General features: G+C 43.6%; 1 protein-coding gene across 1 annotated transcript in view; it reads left to right on the top strand.

The window, feature by feature from the left end:
* Positions 1–507: 507 nt before the first annotated feature.
* Positions 508–17,446, top strand: part of LOC139557747 (vasopressin V2 receptor-like) — a 61,851-nt gene continuing 44,912 nt past the window's right edge. Inside the window, exons 1-2 of the mRNA XM_071372896.1 lie at positions 508–895; positions 4,351–4,407. The gene's annotated coding sequence lies outside the window, so the exon portion shown is untranslated. The remainder of the gene's footprint in view (positions 896–4,350; positions 4,408–17,446) is intronic.

The following is a 17,446-nucleotide window of genomic DNA, read 5'->3' as shown; positions in this document are numbered from 1 at the left end:
TCTCTGTCTCTCTGTCTCTCTCTCCAACAACAACATCAACAACCGTGTAGGTTGCATACAGTATAGTATATCTAGCCTATTGCAATGGGGTCTCTCTCTCTCAAAATGCAATTCAAAGGGCTTTATTGGCATGGGAAACATATGTTTACATTGCCAAAGCAAGTAAAATAGATCATAAACAAAAGTGAAATAAACAATGAAAAATTAACAGTAAACATTACAATCACAAAAGTTTCAAAGGAATAGAGACATTTCAAATGTCATATTACGGCTATAAACAGTGTACAGTCTATGTACAGCCTCTCTCTCTCTGATATAGTTCATTGGTATGTATAAAAACATTGGCTCCCCTCCCCTCTGGATGTTAGCTCCTCCTCCCATCATAGAGGACAGCTAGTTTGACCCAGGAGGAGGGGGAAATGGGAGGAGGAGAGGGAGGGAGAGTGAAGGAGGGATGGTAATAGCAGACGGAGCTTAAATTCAGTCCAGTCAGTGAGTAGTCGCTCAGAGGTAGCAGAGGAGAGAGAGACACACACGGAGCCTGGCAACTAATGGATTACTCTCAGACTGTTGTGAACTACACAGCAGCCAAATGCCATCAACCACAAGGCAAATTCAGTACAGACATATTGACACACATTTAACTACAGCCTATAACACCCTACAAGCTCTGAACACATTTAGATCGCACAACATTTGAGACAGACAGTTCTAACACTGCTCTCTTGATCTATATTAGCGTAAACAGACAAACTGATTCAATGATCCCTCACACAAACACAGAGACAATGGACATGCATGGACTTCACTGTTGAATCAAAGGGACAAAGATGTGAATTTTGGTGAGGATTTGGACACCTTTGTGAAACATCACTGAAGAGGATCACAAGCAAAAGTAAGTAGAGTCCCTCACCTTTTAGCTCACCTCAGCGTTTTAGCTACCTTTCACTTTGTCTAGTAACGGATTCCTCAGATGTTACCGCAGCTGTCTGTTTGTCTGAGCACGGCAGTTTACAACCATTGATATTCAGTGAGGTGTGTGTGTGTGTGTGTGTGTGTGTGTGTGTGTGTGTGTGTGTGTGTGTGTGTGTGTGTGTGTGTGTGTGTGTGTGTGTGTGTGTGTGTGTGTGTGTGTGTGTGTGTGTGTGTGTGTGTGTGTGTGTGTGTGGATGCATGTGTTTCATAAACAGACTTTGCATACTGACAGACATGATGAGATAAGATTATACTAAAAGCTTTATGGTAAACCTGCTAGCCTCGACATTCAGATGTGTGTCTCTCGAAAATAGACAGAGTCATGCTATGTAAATGTCGCCAGCTTTACGTCAACACTCCTGATATACTTATCTCAGTTAGTTCTTTCATTGTATAACTGTCCCATCCAAGGTGAGTAGCTATGTGTGTAGAGATGGGAGGTCCTGAAATATGACTGTGTACCGATCAGCTAATCATCAGTATGATCCATTTTGATGTTGATGGAAAACGAGTCTCTCCTTTTGTGACCAGGACATAAAGACCAGCACGCTATATGCTCCGTATATCACCTTAATCTGTAAGTCTATTGACGCACCCATGCATCAATCTAAGTAACATAATAAAGAAGCTAGAGATGGGTTTTTTGCATGGGCTGCGTCTCAATCCACCACATCCGCCTGTCAGCCTTCCACATCTGTGGTGGAAGGTGGCCAATTTATAGCGGTGTTTGTCAGACTTTAAGACGTCCCAAAAATCTTCTCACAAAAACGCCTGTATTGTCCGAACGGTTGGCCTAAAAACGAACATTGTTTTCAAATAGACTTTTAGTTTACAGAAAGGCCAGCACACTACATGCTCTGTATATCACATTTGATGACAATGTTTGACCTGATGATACTCTGGATTGAAACGTTGTCATTAAGGAGGTTAAAAGTGGTACGTGATATTTTTATTATGATTTTTTTTTTTTTACCTTTATTTAACTAGGCAAGTCAGTTAAGAACAAATTCTTATTTACTATGACGGCCTAAGAACAGTGGGTTAACTGCCTTGTTCAGGGGCAGAACAACAGATTTTTACCTTGTCAGCTCGGGGATTCGATCTAGCAACCTTTCAGGTTACTGGCCCAACGCCCTAATGACTAGGCTACCTGCCGCCCCAGCTATAAGGTGCTATAAGGTGGTATGAGGTGCTATAAGTTGGTATGAGGTGGTATAAGGTGGTATGAGGTGCTATACAGTGGTATACGGTTGTATAATGTGATATGAGGTGGTATGAGGTGCTATGAGGTGCTATGAGCACTTTCTGTACAGGACTTTGTGACATCAGCTGATGTAAGAAGGGCTTTATAAATACATTTGATTGATTGATTGATGAGGTGGTATGAGGTGGTATGAGGTTGCATAAGGTGCTATAAGATGGTATGAGGTGTTATAAGGTGGTATGAGGTGCTATACGGTGGTTTAAGGTGGTATAAGGTGGTATGAGGTGTTATAAGGTGGTATGAGGTGCTATACGGTGGTTTAAGGTGGTATAAGGTGGTATGAGGTGTTATAAGGTGGTATGAGGTGCTATACGGTGGTTAAGGTGGTATGAGGGGCTATAAGGTGGTATGAGGTGCTATGAGGTGCTATGAGGTGGTATGACCGCGGGTCCCAGTGTCTCCCGGGTGTGGCGAGCATTCTGTGACCGACTGGGGGTCGCCCTCAGCCTCTCCTCCGGGTACCACCCCCAGACCAACGGGCAGACGGAACGACTGAAACAAGAAATAGGGAAGTACCTCCGCCAACAATGTTCTTCCTCTCCACACGACTAGAGTCGGTATATGGCCTGGGCCGAATACGCTCAGAACTCACTCATGCATTCATCCCTCTGCCTTACACCGTTTCAGTGTGTACTTGGTTACCAACACCCCATGTTTCCCTGGGAGGCGAAGCCTGGTACTGTCCCAGCTGTCGACGACTGGTTTCGGCGTAGTGAGCGGGTATAGGAGACCACTCACCGGCATCTGCAGGAAGCCTCTAATACCCAGAAGCGCTTTGCCGACAGACGACGCCGACCTACGCCACTCTTTCACCCCGGACAGCTTGTGTGGTTCTCTACTAGAGACATCCGGCTCCGCCTCCCCTGCAAAAAGTTTTGTCCTTGCTTCATTGGTCTCTTCAAGATAACCCATCACATTAACCCTGTCACGTATCGCTTCCAGTTACCCCATCAGTATAACATTTCCTCGTCCTTCCATGTGTCTCTGTTAAAACCGGCCACCTACAGTCCTCTTCATCCTCCAGTCCTCTTCATCCTCCAGTCTCAACCCACAGTGCGCCCCCACCGTTGGACGTCGGAGGGGAACCTGCTTACGCCATTCAGGCCATCCTTGATTCCAAAATCCTGAGAGACCGCATCCACTATCTAGTGGACTGGGAAGGTTATGGGCCTGAAGACCGGTCCTGGGTCCCCGACTAGGACATCCTCGACCCAGAGATGGTTCAGGCATTCCACCGTAACCGTCTGGATTGTCACGCTCCCCGACCTCGGGGTCGACCCCCGAACTGACCAACGCAGAATGACGGGTCAGTCCACGACCTTGTCGAACCAGTCTGTCGGACCTCGCCCCTAAGGTAGGCGTTTGCCTCTGCTTCCCAGCCCGCCCGCTCCACTCTGCGGTGGTCATCAGGAGCCTCCCTTGGGGGAGGGGGGGGTACTGTAAGGTTCTGTATTTATTTTCTTAGTCAACCTTGTGTTCTGTTCTTTGTGTTCTTGAACGTAGCCCTGTCTTTAATTGTTGTTCATTGATTTCACCTGTGTTAGTTACTCACCTGGTCTCATCAGCTCCTTATTTAGTTCAGTTCATTCTGTTTGTGCCTTTGTGAGGTATTGTTCATTTTGACTCTACTAAGCCTTTTCCTAGCTCGTTTGTGAGAACCAGTTATAGCCTTCAGTCCTAGTTTTGTTTCACCTGCCTGTTTGCCTACCTGTGTATGACAATTGCCTGCCTGTGACCACGATTCCTGCCTCCTGCGAAGGCGAAATAAACATCTGCTGCACTCTGCGCGTGAATCTACACCCTTTTCCCCCTGAGTATTCATTACAATATCACATCTGGCTGTGACTGGGAGTCCCTTAGGGCTGCGCACAATTGGCCCAGGATCGTCCGGGTTTGGCCGGGGTAGGCTGTCATTGTAAATAAGAATTTGTTCTTAACTGACTTGCCTAGTTAAATAAAGGTTAAATAAAAAAATAAGGTGGTCTAAAGAGCATATAGTGTGTGGACCTTTCTGTTCTTTTCATGTACACCCCTAAGCCCAGTTTTGAGATTTTTGTAGGATGTGGTTATCACTCCAACCATTTCGTCCTCCTTCCTTCCCCCTGCTGTAGGGACACAGAGAGAGGGCAGGACACGCGTGAGTAGGATGACCATGCACTGACAGAAAGGTGAGAGGCAGGGAGAAGATATAAACTCACCTTTGTGTGTGTGTGTGTGTGTGTGTGTGTGTGTGTGTGTGTGTGTGTGTGTGTGTGTGTGTGTGTGTGTGTGTGTGTGTGTGTGTGTGTGTGTGTGTGTGTGTGTGTGTGTGTGTGTGTGTGTGTGTGTGTGTGTGTGTGTGTGTGTGTTCTGCCACACTAACCAAAACTCTTTTGATGTTGATTAATACATTTATGAACCCCGATAATTATCCAGATATAAAGTATTAATAGTAGACAGACGGAGACAAAATCTAAAAATGACTTTGATGGCTTTTCATATCGTTCATCTAATAAGGAAAATAATCTTGAAAATCTTCAATCATTACATTTTATATTTATGTTGATGACCATCCTTATAAATGGATGCTTGTTATTAAGTAAGAAGGTAGTAAATTCTTTAGTAAGTCCTTTATGTCAAACACCCAGATGATTCCTCTCATTTCCCCCTTGGCACACTCTACGGTATTGGTATGCATATTTCAATCAGAGGAAAAGACAGATGTTCAAATTGCTTTCTTGTTTGTGCATACTGAGCTTCCATCAGGAAAACGAATGATCGTTTCGTAATGTAATGTAATGTATCAAAGGGTGTTTCTTGTTCTGATGATTCAGTTATACTGAGCAAAAATAGAAACGCAGCATGCACCAATTTCAACCATTTTACTGAGTTACAGTTCATATAAGGAAATATAAGGAAATTCTTTAAAACGACGTTGGTAGAGAAATTAACATTCTATTCTCTGGCAACAGCTCTGGTGGACATTTCTGCAGTCAGCATGCTTGTTGCACGCTCCTTCAAAACTTGAGACATCTGTGGCATTGTGTTGTGTGACAAAACTGCACATTTTAGAGTGGTCTTTTATTGTCAGCGGCACAAGGTGCACCTGTGTAATGATCATGCTATTTAATCAGCTTCTTGATATGCCACACCTGTCAGGTGGATGGATTATCTTGGGAAAGGAGGAATTTTCACTAACAGGAATGTAAACAAATTTGTGCACAACATTTTAGAGAAATACGTTTTTTGTGTGTATGAAACATTTCTGGGATCTTTTATTTCAGCTCATGAAACATGGGATCAACACTTTACAACTTGCATTTATATTTTTGTTCAGTATACATTTGGAACTTGTGTGGATATGATCCCGTAGTCCAAAATCTTATAGGTTTAGAGATTTTTCCAATAGAATCCTATAAGATTTTGTGTCACCTTTATCAGAATCCTACTGGAATCCTATTGTACTACTTTTTATCTATTGGAAATAAAATTAATCATATTGGATTCTATAGGATTCTTGCAGTCCTATAGGATTTTGTGTCACCTGTATCAGAATCATATTGGAATTTCTATTGGACTGCTTTTCTCCTATTGGAAATAAAATTACCCTATTGGATACCATATGATTCTCACAATCCTATAGGATTTTGTTTCACCTCTATCAGAATCCTATTGTAATTCTATTGGACTACTTTTCTCTATTGGATATAAAAATTACCCTATTGGACCATATAGGAATCTTGCAGTCCTATAGGATTTTGTGTCACCTTTATCAGAATCCTATTGGAATCCTATTATTGGACAACTTTTTTCTCTATTGGAAATGAAAAATAACCGATTGGATCCTATATATATATTTTTTAACTTTTTTTTAACATGACAAAACATGCGCATACATATTGAAGACGGAAGTTTACATGCACTTACGTTGGAGTCATTAAAACTTGTTTTTCAACCACTCCACAAATTTCTTGTTAACAAACTATAGTTTTGGCAAGTCGGTTAGGGCATCTACTTTGTGCATGACACAAGTAATTGTTCCAACAATTGTTTACAGACAGATTATTTCACTTATAAATCACTGTGTCACAATTCCAGTGGGTCAGAAGTTTACATACCCTAAGTTGACTGTGCCTTTAAATAGCTTGGAAAATTCCAGAAAATGATGTCATGGCTTTAGAAGCTTCTGATAGGATAATTGACATCATTTGAGTCAATTGGAGGTGTACCTGTGGATGTATTTCAAGGCCTACCTTCAAACTCAGTGCCTCTTTGCTTGACATCATGGGAAAATCAAAAGAAATCAGTCAAGACCTCAAAAAAACAATTGTAGACCTCCACAAGTCTGGTTCATCATTGGGAGCAATTTCCAAACGCCTGAAGGTACCACGTTCATCTGTACAAACAATAGTATACAAGTATAAACATCATGGGACCACGCAGCCGTCATACCGCTCAGGAAGCAGACGCGTTCTGTCTCCTAGAGATGAGCGAACTATGGTGCAAAAAGTGCAAGTCAATCCCAGAACAACAGCAAAGTGAAGATGCTGGAGGAAACAGGTACAAAGTATCTATATCCACAGCAAAACGAGTCCTATATCGACATAACCTGAAAGGGCGCTCAGCAAGGAAGTTGCCACTGCTCCAAACCCACCATGAAAAAGCCAGACTACAGTTTGCAACTGCACATTGGGACAAAGATCGTACTTTTGGAGAAATGTCCTCTGGTCTGATGAAACAAAAATAGAACTGTTTGGCCATAATGACCATCGTTATGTTTGAAGGAAAAAGGGGGAGGCTTGCAAGCCCAAGAACACCATCCCAACCGGGAAGCACAGGGGTGGCAGCATCATGTCGTGGGAGTGCTTTGCTGCAGCCGGTACTGGTGCACTTCACAAGATAGATGGCATCATGAGTAAGGGAAATTATGTGGACATATTGAAGCAACATCTCAAGACATCAGTCAGGAAGTTAAAGCTTGGTCGCGAATGGGTTTCCAAATGGACAATGACCCCAAGCAAACTTCCAAAGTTGTGGTAAAATGGCTTAAGGACAACAAAGTCAAGGTATTGGAATGGCCATCACAAAGCCCTGACCTCAATCCTTTAAAGAATTTGTGGGCAGAACGGAAAAAGCGTGTGCGAGCAAGGAGGCCTACAAACCTGACTCAGTTACACCAGCTCTATAAGCAGGAATGGGCCAAAATTCACCCAACTTCCAAGCTTGTGGAAGGCTACCCAAAACATTTGACCCAAGTTAAACAATTTAAAGGCAATGCTACCAAATACTTATTGAGTGTATGTAAACTTCTGACCCACTGGGAATGTGATGAAAGAAATAAAAGCTGAAATAAATCATTCTCTCTACGATTATTCTGACATTTCACATTCTTAAAATAAAGTGGTGATCCTAACTGACCTAAGACAGGGAATTTTTACAATGATTAAATGTCAGGAATTGTGAAAAACTGAGTTTAAATGTATTTGGCTAAGGTGTATGTAAACTTCCGACTTCAACTGTACAAACGACAACATACAGACACACACAAACATCCACAGCATCACCCCTTCCCAGACTCACCTGCTCACAACCCAATCTCACGCGCTGCCTCAAACTGACCTGTTCACCGGACGTGTTACCTTGTCCCGGACCTGTTGTTTTCGACTCTCTCTCTCTCTCTCTCTCTCTCTCTACCCCACCTGCTGTCTCGACCTCTGAATGCTCGGCAATGAAAAGCCAACTGATATAGCCACCTGACCTGTTGCACCCTCTACAACCACCGTAATTATTATTTGACCCTGCTGGTCATCTATGAACGTTTGAACATATTCAGGCCTTCATGGCCATGTACTCTTAGAGCCTGGTTCCTCTCAAGGTTTCCTCCTAGGTCCCTGCCTTTCTAGGGAGTGTTTCCTAGCCACCATGCTTCTACATCTGCATTGCTTGTTGTTTGGAGTTTCAGGTTGGGTTTCTGTATAGCACTTGTGACATGTGCTGAGGTAAAAAAGGCTAAATGAATACATTTGATTGATTGAACCCAACTAGGGCTGGCTCCAGGCATAAGAGACATAAACGGTCGCCTAGGGACCCACGTTGCTAAGACCCCCCCCTGACCCAGTTAGAATAATAGAATAAACAAGGTGCAAATCAGAAATTTTTGCATCAACAATTTTTCTCTTGTGATGTCAGTCACTGACAGTCAGCAAACCTTTTTATTATTGGTAAATTAGTCTAGCCAGCTATCTAAAGTTAATCGTGTTAATCATGGTAATCACTTAGTAATCATGGTCTAATACCGCCCGGTTACACAGGGAACGTGCCCAGGGGCTCTGAACTCCATGGGGCCCTCATTGATTTTATTAGTCACTCTCATTCAGATATCATTAACATGGCATAAGTCATTGACAAAATGTGTAGAATTGCAGAAAATTTGCTTTAAAACTGAAAAAATATCTCTTCATATCATGGAAAAATAGGTAGAATTGCAGGAAATTAGCAGTAAAACTTTTTCCTCTCTGCCCAATGGCAAAATGGGTAGAATTGCAGGAAATGTATATTTTTCTCTTCACCAACCAAATCTTGCTTAGGGCCCCCAAAAGACTAGAACCGGCCCTAAACCCAACAACACCCTTAGCCTTTATGGTCTATTGTGTAAATAGAAAGATGTGTGCAAGTCGAACGGTGCCAACCTGAATTGACTATGACTCAAGGAGAGAACCCTCAATGCAAGTCAAGCAGCTACACAACTGTGTGTAATGCGGGTCGGTGAGTAATGGCTGTATCAGTGTGTTGTCGGCTCTATTAACATTTAATAGGTTGTTTTGGCAAGGTATGCTATTGTGGGACAAAGATTTCACCTGTATTGTTGCATGTCCTGTATAGTGCTATTAAGGCTAAACGGCTGAAAGGTGGGTTATATAGAGATTGAGTGGACAGATTGATGATGTGGGAGCTACAGGATACTTCAGGAGTTCAAGAGAAGCCAGCTTCTGGATTTGACTTTCACAGTATAGGCTACATAGAGAGTGTTTTGGACATGCCGCCCTCCGCAAACCGATAATGATTAATATGGACTGAAAGTTCATTTGACTTTCAAATCGACTGGACAAGGTCACAAAAAGGCAATACAACTCCTAAGTGAGTAGTAGGGGTTCTGTTAGTTTGTGGTGTGGGAGAGTTGAAGTGTAGGTGTACAGCTTGAGGACAACACCAGTCTATAATGGTAATGTTCTGTTCCCATGTGTTCCAGAACAGAATACTGATCAGAGGTTCTAGAAGTGCACGGCACCCACAGTGTGTGTCAGCGACTGAATCATCCTGGCTCAGCTGAATAATGTGTTACTGATTGGTATGTAAGTAAAGTATTTGACATTATGGAGCGAGCTGAGCAGTGTACTTTACCGCTGTCCACTTTACCGCTGCTTGCTTGGTTGGTTCACAGTACAACATGTCGTAAGACAGTAAGCTCACACACAAAAGGTTGAGCCATGCATTTTTTCCAGGGAGGCAGGCAGATACCTCTGTTGTTGCATTTGTTGTTGTGCGTGCGTGCGTGAGTCTGTCCGTGCATGCGTGTGTGCATGTGTGTGTGTGCGTGCATGCGTGCGTGCATGTGTGTGTGTGCATGTGTGTGTGTGTGTGCATGTGTGTGTGTGCGTGCATGCGTGTGTGCATGTGTGTGTGTGCGTGTGTGCATGTGTGTGTGTGCGTGCATGCGTGTGTGTGTGCGTGCATGCGTGTGTGCGTGTGTGTGTGTGTGTGCGTGCATGCGTGTGTGTGTGCATGTGTGTGTGTGCGTGCATGCGTGTGTGTGTGCATGTGTGTGTGTGTGTGCGTGTGTGTGTGCATGTGTGTGTGTGTGTGCATGTGTGTAAGAAAGAACAGTTACAAATAATACCAGTATTAATGTTTTTCTTAGAATTCTCATTATTATTATAAGTATTTGTAATTGCTGTTAATAGTATTACCACTATTAACATTATAATTATTATTGCTTTATTACTAACAGCCTAGTAGGGGTGGCAGGTAGCCTAGTGGTTAGAGTGTTGGACTAGTATCCGAAAGGTTGCAAGATCGAATCCCCGAGCTGACAAGGTAAAACTCTGTCATTTTGCTCCTGAACAAGGCAGTTAACCCACTGTTCCTAGGCTGTCATTGAAAATAAGAAATTGTTCTTAACTGACTTGCCAACTTAAATAAAGGTAAGAAAATAAAATATTCCTGTCTTATTGGACCATCATGGTTATCTGGTTACTTTGACAATGTAAGTCTTTTACATTCCATGTCAATAAATTATATTGAATTGAGAGAAAGATGAAAAGGTGGAAAGAAGAAAGAAATAGACAGACAGACGGAGACAGACATACAGACAGACAGACATACAGACAGACAGACCGACAGAGACAGACATGCAGACAGACAGACGGAGACAGACATACAGACAGACAGGCAGACATACAGACAGACCGACCGACAGAGACAGACATACAGACAGACCGACAGAGACAGACATACAGACAGACATACAGACAGACGGAGACAGACCGACAGAGACAGACATACAGACGGAGACAGACAGACATAGAGATGGAGACAGACAGACAGACAGACGGAGACAGACAGACATACAGACCGACGGAGACAGACATACAGACAGACGGAGACATAGACATACAGATAGACAGAAACAGACATACAGACAGAAATACAGACAGACATACAGACAGAAATACAGACAGACGGAGACGGACAGACATACAGACAGAAGGAGACAGACACACAGACAGACAGGCAGACAGAGACAGACAGACAGACAGATAGACGGAGACAGACAGACAGACAGACAGACAGACAGACGGAGACAGTCAGACAGACGGAGACAGCCAGACGGAGACAGACAGACTGAGACAGACTGAGACAGACAGACAGACAGACAGACAGACAGACAGACAGACAGACAGACAGACAGACAGACAGACAGACAGACAGACAGACAGACAGACAGGCTGAGACAGACAGTCAGACAGAGACAGACATACAGACAGCAACAGACAGACATACAGACAGACAGCAACAGACAGGCAGATGGAGACAGACATACAGACAGACAGACGGAGACAGACATATAGACAGACGGAGACAGACAGACAGATGGAGACAGACAGAGAGAGTGAGATGGAGACAGCCAGACGGAGACAGCCAGACGGAGACAGCCAGACGGAGACAGACAGACAGATGGAGACAGACAGAGAGAGCGAGATGGAGACAGCCAGACGGAGACAGCCAGACGGAGACAGCCAGACGGAGACAGACAGACAGATGGAGACAGACAGAGAGAGTGAGATGGAGACAGAGATGGTCAGGCAGGGTACACAGAGAGAGAGGTTTGAAAGTTCTTCCATTTAGCAGACAATATTTTCAAAAAAATATTTTTAGCTCTGAAGTTGAACCAACCGTTTTTATGAATGCCCGTACAGTATAACTCTGTCTAATTAGTGCTACCTGCTCGCTCTGCCAACCAAACTCAAACCCACTGCTCTTCTCTGTGTGTCTGCGTGTGTTTTTCCACACGTGTGTGCCTGCGTGCATGCGTGTGTGAGTGTGTGAAAAGGCGACATTCACATTTCGCACATTTCACATTCACAGTCTCACAGCACATTTGGCACATGTCTCATTGAGCCTGGTCTGACGGATGGAACATGTGTGAGCGGAGACAGAGAGAGGGAGAGAAAGACAGAATATTCCTTTGGAACTTTTGTGAGTGTAATGTTTACTTCACTTTTGCTTGTTATCTATTTCACTTGCTATGGCAATGTAAACATATATTTCCCATTACAATAAAGCCCTTTGAATTGAAATTGAATTGAACTGACAGAGAGAGAGAGATAAAGAGAGAGAGGCATAGAGAGGAAAACTTCAGAGAAGAGGAGATGGTGAAAGATGTAACCGACCCCTACAATGTTTTCTCCAGCACTGTAACTACCTGTTTGGAGTCAGGGTAAATCCCTAAGGCACTAAAAACATTTATATAAGCTTCTGTAAGATAGAGGGAGAGGGGGAGAAAAAGAGGGAGAGGAGAGGGGGACTGAGAGGCATGTATGGAGGTGTGAAGGGGGACAGAGAGGCATGTATGGAGGTGTGAAGGGGGACAGGAAAACGGATGGTTCCACACTTTCCAGAAGGAAAGCAGGAGGCAGGGATCAGGTTTATTTGTTTTAATCAGAGTAAAAGCTGCAGCCGTTATGTCAATATCAAATCATTTCTGGGTAACAATTAAGTACCTTACTGTAATAGATTTCCATTTAAACGGCCAAAAATAGCTATTTTTTGTTTTTGCAAAAAAACGATTCTCAAGCAAGAATTTTGCTAGGACTGTCTGGGAGTGGTCTGACTGGGGAGGGGAAAACAGAAAACTAGCTGTTATTGGCAGAGAGGTTTGGAACTCTCTTTGTTATTGGTCTATTAACCAATTTACCGCAAGGTGATGTAACCATGGAAAGCCAAAACTCCCGCCCATGAGAACCTGCTGATTAAAAGTTCCTGTGTAGATTTGTATTTTCAACCAGCAACTATCAAGAAATAACACAGATAAATTTTTTCACACCTTTACAGTGTTAGTTAGATGTTGTACAATATGATTTTTTTTTAAAGTGAATTTGGACTTTACTGGGCCTTTAAGGTATAGAAAGGCTCTGAGGGGAGTGTGTGGCTGGGCTACAGACCATCTCACAAAATATGACGGAACAATTTCTAGATCGCAGGAAGGTTGTGAATGGAAGTGCTTGTTTTCTGCCAGTGAGATTAACAGATGGGCTGTATGACTCCCACCTCTCTAATAACTCTATACATCAAATAATCAATGTGAAAAATGACTGGTGTAAAGAGTGGTGTGTGTGTGTGTGTGTGTGTGTGTGTGTGTGTGTGTGTGTGTGTGTGTGTGTGTGTGTGTGTGTGTGTGTGTGTGTGTGTGTGTGTGTGTGTGTGTGTGTGTGTGTGTGTGTGTGTGTGTGTGTGTGTGTGTGTGTGCAGCTCTTCACCACATCATTCATCAGTGTATGTATGTGTGCAAATCATGCTTATCGTGCATTTTGTATAACATAGAGGCAGGGTTGCACGGGAAGAGGATTTTTGATTTATTTTATTATCTGAGAACAATATGACCAAAATAGCCCCCTATTCCTTATATAACGCCTTATATAGGTCTCTTTTACAAATGTTCCTTGTATAATGCAATATAAAATAACAAGATCAACAGTATCAAAAGCTTTAGACAGGTCCACAAACAAAGCAGCACATTTCATTTTAGTGTCTGAAGCACTGACAAGATTATTAATAACTAAAGTGGTTGCTGTAATAGCGCTCTGCCCTTAACCCTGACTGGTTTACATTCAAAATACATTTCTCAGATAAAAAAGGTATACATTTACCAAGGTTGCACCCTCGACAACTACTGTGATTATTATTATTTGACCCTGCTGGTCATCTATGAACATTTGAACATCTTGGCCATGTTCTGTTATAATCTCCACCCGGCACAGCCAGAAGAGGACTGGCCACCCCTCATAGCCTGGTTCCTCTCTAGGTTTCTTCCTAGGTTTTGGCCTTTCTAGGGAGTTTTTCCTAGCCACCGTGCTTCTACACCTGCATTGCTTGCTGTTTGGGGTTTTAGGCTGGGTTTCTGTACAGCACTTTGAGATATCAGCTGATGTAAGAAGGGCTTTTATAAATAAATTTGATTTGATTCGAGAAGGAAGCCTTGAAATGGGGCGATAAGTTTGAAGATCCCTACTATGCCCGCTCTTGATTTCCATACTTCTGGAATATTTCCTGAGAACAATGTTGAATTAAAAATGTGGGTTATTGAGCCAACAATGATGGGAGCTGCACACTGAAGCAGACCAAATAAAATTAAATAAAATGTTATTGGTCACATACACATGGTTAGCAGGTGTTATTGCGAGTGTAGTGAAATGCTTATGCTTCTGGATCCGACAGTGCAGCAGTATCTAACAGGTAATATCTAACAATTCCACAACAAAACCTAATATCTAACAAATTCCACAACAAAACCTAATACACACAATCTAGTAAAGGAATGGGATGAGAATATATAAGTATAAAATATATGGATGAGCAGTGACAGAGCTGCTAAGATGCAATAGATAGTAAAGAACAGATACTGAAGGATACAGTATATACATATGAGCTGAGTAATGCGAGATATATAAACATTCTTAAAGTGGCATTATTAAAGTGTCTAGTGTTCCATTTATTAATGTGGCCAATGATATGTCTGTAGGTAGGCAGCCGCGTCTCTGTGCTAGTGGTGGCTGTTTAACAATCTGATGGCCTTGAGATAGAAGCTGTTTTTCAATCTCTCTGTCCCAGCTTTGATGCACCTGTACTGACCTCTCCTTCTGGATGGAAGCGGGGTGAACAGGTAGAGGCTCGGGTGGTTATTGTCCTTGATGATATTTTTTTGCCTTCCTTTGGTGTTGCAGGTGTCCTGGAGGGCAGGTAGTTTGCCACCATTGATGCGTTATGCAGACCGCACTACTCTCTGGAGAGCCCTGCGGTTGTGGGTGGTGCAGTTGTCGTACCAGGCAGTGATACAGCCCGGCAGGATGCTCTCAATTGTGCATCTGTAAAAGTTAGTCAGGGTTTTCGGTGACAAGCCACATTTTTTCAGTCTCCTGAGGTTGAAGAGGAGCTGTTGTGCCTTCTTCACCACACTGTCTGTGTGCGTGGAACATTTCAGTTTGTCCGTGATATGTACACAGAGGAACTTAAAACTTTCCACCTTCTCCACTACTGTCCCATCGATGTGGATAGGGGGGTGCTCCCTTTGCTGTTTCCTGAAGTCCACGATCATCTCTTTTGTTTTGCTGACATTGAGTGAGAGGTTATTTTCCTGACACCACACTCTGAGGGCCCTCACCTCCTCCCTGTAGGCTGTCTCGTCGTTGTTGGTAATCAAGCCTACACTGTAGTGTCGTCTGCAAACTTGATGATTGAGTTGGAGGTGTGCATGGCCACGCAGTCATGGGTGAACAGGGTGTACAGGAGAAGGCTGAGAGCGCACCCTTGTGGGGCCCCACTGTTGAGGATCAGCGGAGTGGCAATGTTGTTTCCTACCCTCACCACATGGGGGTGGCCCGTCAGGAAGTCCAGGACCCAGTTGCACAGGGCGGGGTCGAGACCCAGGGTCTCAAGCTTAATGATGAATTTAGAGGGTACTAAGGTGTTGAATGCTGAGCTGTAGTCAATGAACAGCATTCTTACATAGGTATTCCTCTTGTCCAGATGGGATAGGGCAGTGTGCAGTGTGATGGCGATTGCATTGTCTGTGGACCTATTGGGGTGGTAAGCAAATTGGAGTGGGTCTAGGGTAACAGGTAGGGTGGAGGTGATATGATCCTTGACTAGTCTCTCAAAGCACCTCATGATGACAGAAGTGAGTGCTACGGGGTGATAGTCATTTAGTTCAGTTACCTAGCTTTCTTGGGAACAGGAACAATGTTGGCCATCTTGAAGCATGTAGATTGAATATGTCCCTAAACACACCAGCCAGCTGGTCTGCGCGTGCTCTGAGGACACGGCTGGGGATGCCGTCTGGGCCGGCAGCCTTGGGAGGGTTAACACGTTTAAATGTTTTACTCACGTGGAGAAGGAGAGCCCACAGTCTTTGGTAGCGTGCCGTGTCGGTGGCACTGTATTGTCGTCAAAGTGCGCAAAGAAGTTGTTTAATTTGTCTGGGAGCAGACGTCGGTCCGCGACGGGGCTGGTTTTCTTTTTTTAATCCATGATTGTCTGTAGACCCTGCCACGTGTCTCGTGTTTGAGCCGTTGGATTGCGACTCCACTTTGTCTCTATGCTGACGCTTTGCTTGTTTGATTGCCTTACAGAGGGAATAGCTACACTGTTTGTATTCGATTAAATGCGGTGGTACGTGCTTTCAGTTTTGATCGAATGCTGCCATCAGTCAACGGTTTCTGGTTAAGGAAGGTTTTAATTGTCACAGTGGGTACAACATCTCCTATACACTTCCTTATAGAGTCGCTCACCGATTCAGCGTATACGTCAATATTATTGTCTGAGGCTACCCGGAACATATCCCTGTCCACGTGATTGAAGCAATCTTGAAGCGTGGAATCTGATTGGTCAGACCAGTGTTGGATATACCTAAGCACGGGGGCTTCCTGTTTTAGTTTCTGCCTATAGGAGGCCAGCAACAAGATGGAGTCATAGTCAGATTTGCCAAAGGGAGGGTGGGGGAGGGCCTTGTATGCATTGCAGAAGTTAGAGTAGCAGTGGTCGAGTGTGTTACTCGCTCGTGTACTGCAATCGATATGCTGATAGAATTTAGGAAGCCTTGTTCTCAGATTAGCTTTGTTAAAATCCCCAGCTACAATAAATGCAGCCTCAGGATATATGGTTTCCAGTTTGCATAAAGTCCAGTGAAGTTCCTTGATGGCCATCTTGGTATCCGCCTGCGGGGGGATATACACGGCTGTGACGAAAACCGAGGATAATTCCCTTGGGAGATAATACGGTCGGCATTTGATTGTGAGGAATTTAAGGTCAGGTAAACAAAAGGACTTGAGTTATTGTTGTTACAATTACACCATGTGTCGTTAATCATGGAACATACACCCCCGCCCTTCTTCTTAAAAGAGAGATGTTTGTTCCTGTCGGCGCGATGCACTGAAAATCCTGTCGGCTGTACGGACTCCGACAGCATGGCCCCAACTAGTTCAAATGCCCTGGGAGGTGCAGATAAAGGATCCGCTTTGGGAAAGTTGTATTCCTGGTCGTAATGCTCGTTGTGCTGGTAAGTTGACGTCTCTCTGATATCCAATAGTTCTTCCCGGCTGTATGCAATAACACTTAAGGTTTTCTGGGCTAACAATGTAAGAAATAATACATAAAAAACTAAATACTATACAGTTTCCTAAGGACTTGAAGCGAAGCTGCCATCCCTATCGGCGACCAAGATCCAATTGGTTGGCCCTTGTGGATTTCTTGTTGTCTATTGCTAGCAAAGCATCTATGACTTATTTTTCTGTAAATAGCCCAAAATTAAAGCTTTGACTATCATTCCTCTGATCATTCAGCAAGTTTCCCCTATCAACATCCTGCCCAAATCATTGTGAATAGGCTTAGAAGTTATTTCAAAGAGATCGCCCACTGAAATAAAATGGTGATTAAACGCATCAATAATGAGGCCCG

Source organism: Salvelinus alpinus, chromosome 28 (assembly GCF_045679555.1).
Source record: "Salvelinus alpinus chromosome 28, SLU_Salpinus.1, whole genome shotgun sequence".
Taxonomy (NCBI): domain Eukaryota; kingdom Metazoa; phylum Chordata; class Actinopteri; order Salmoniformes; family Salmonidae; genus Salvelinus; species Salvelinus alpinus.
This window is presented reverse-complemented; position numbering and strand designations above follow the sequence as displayed.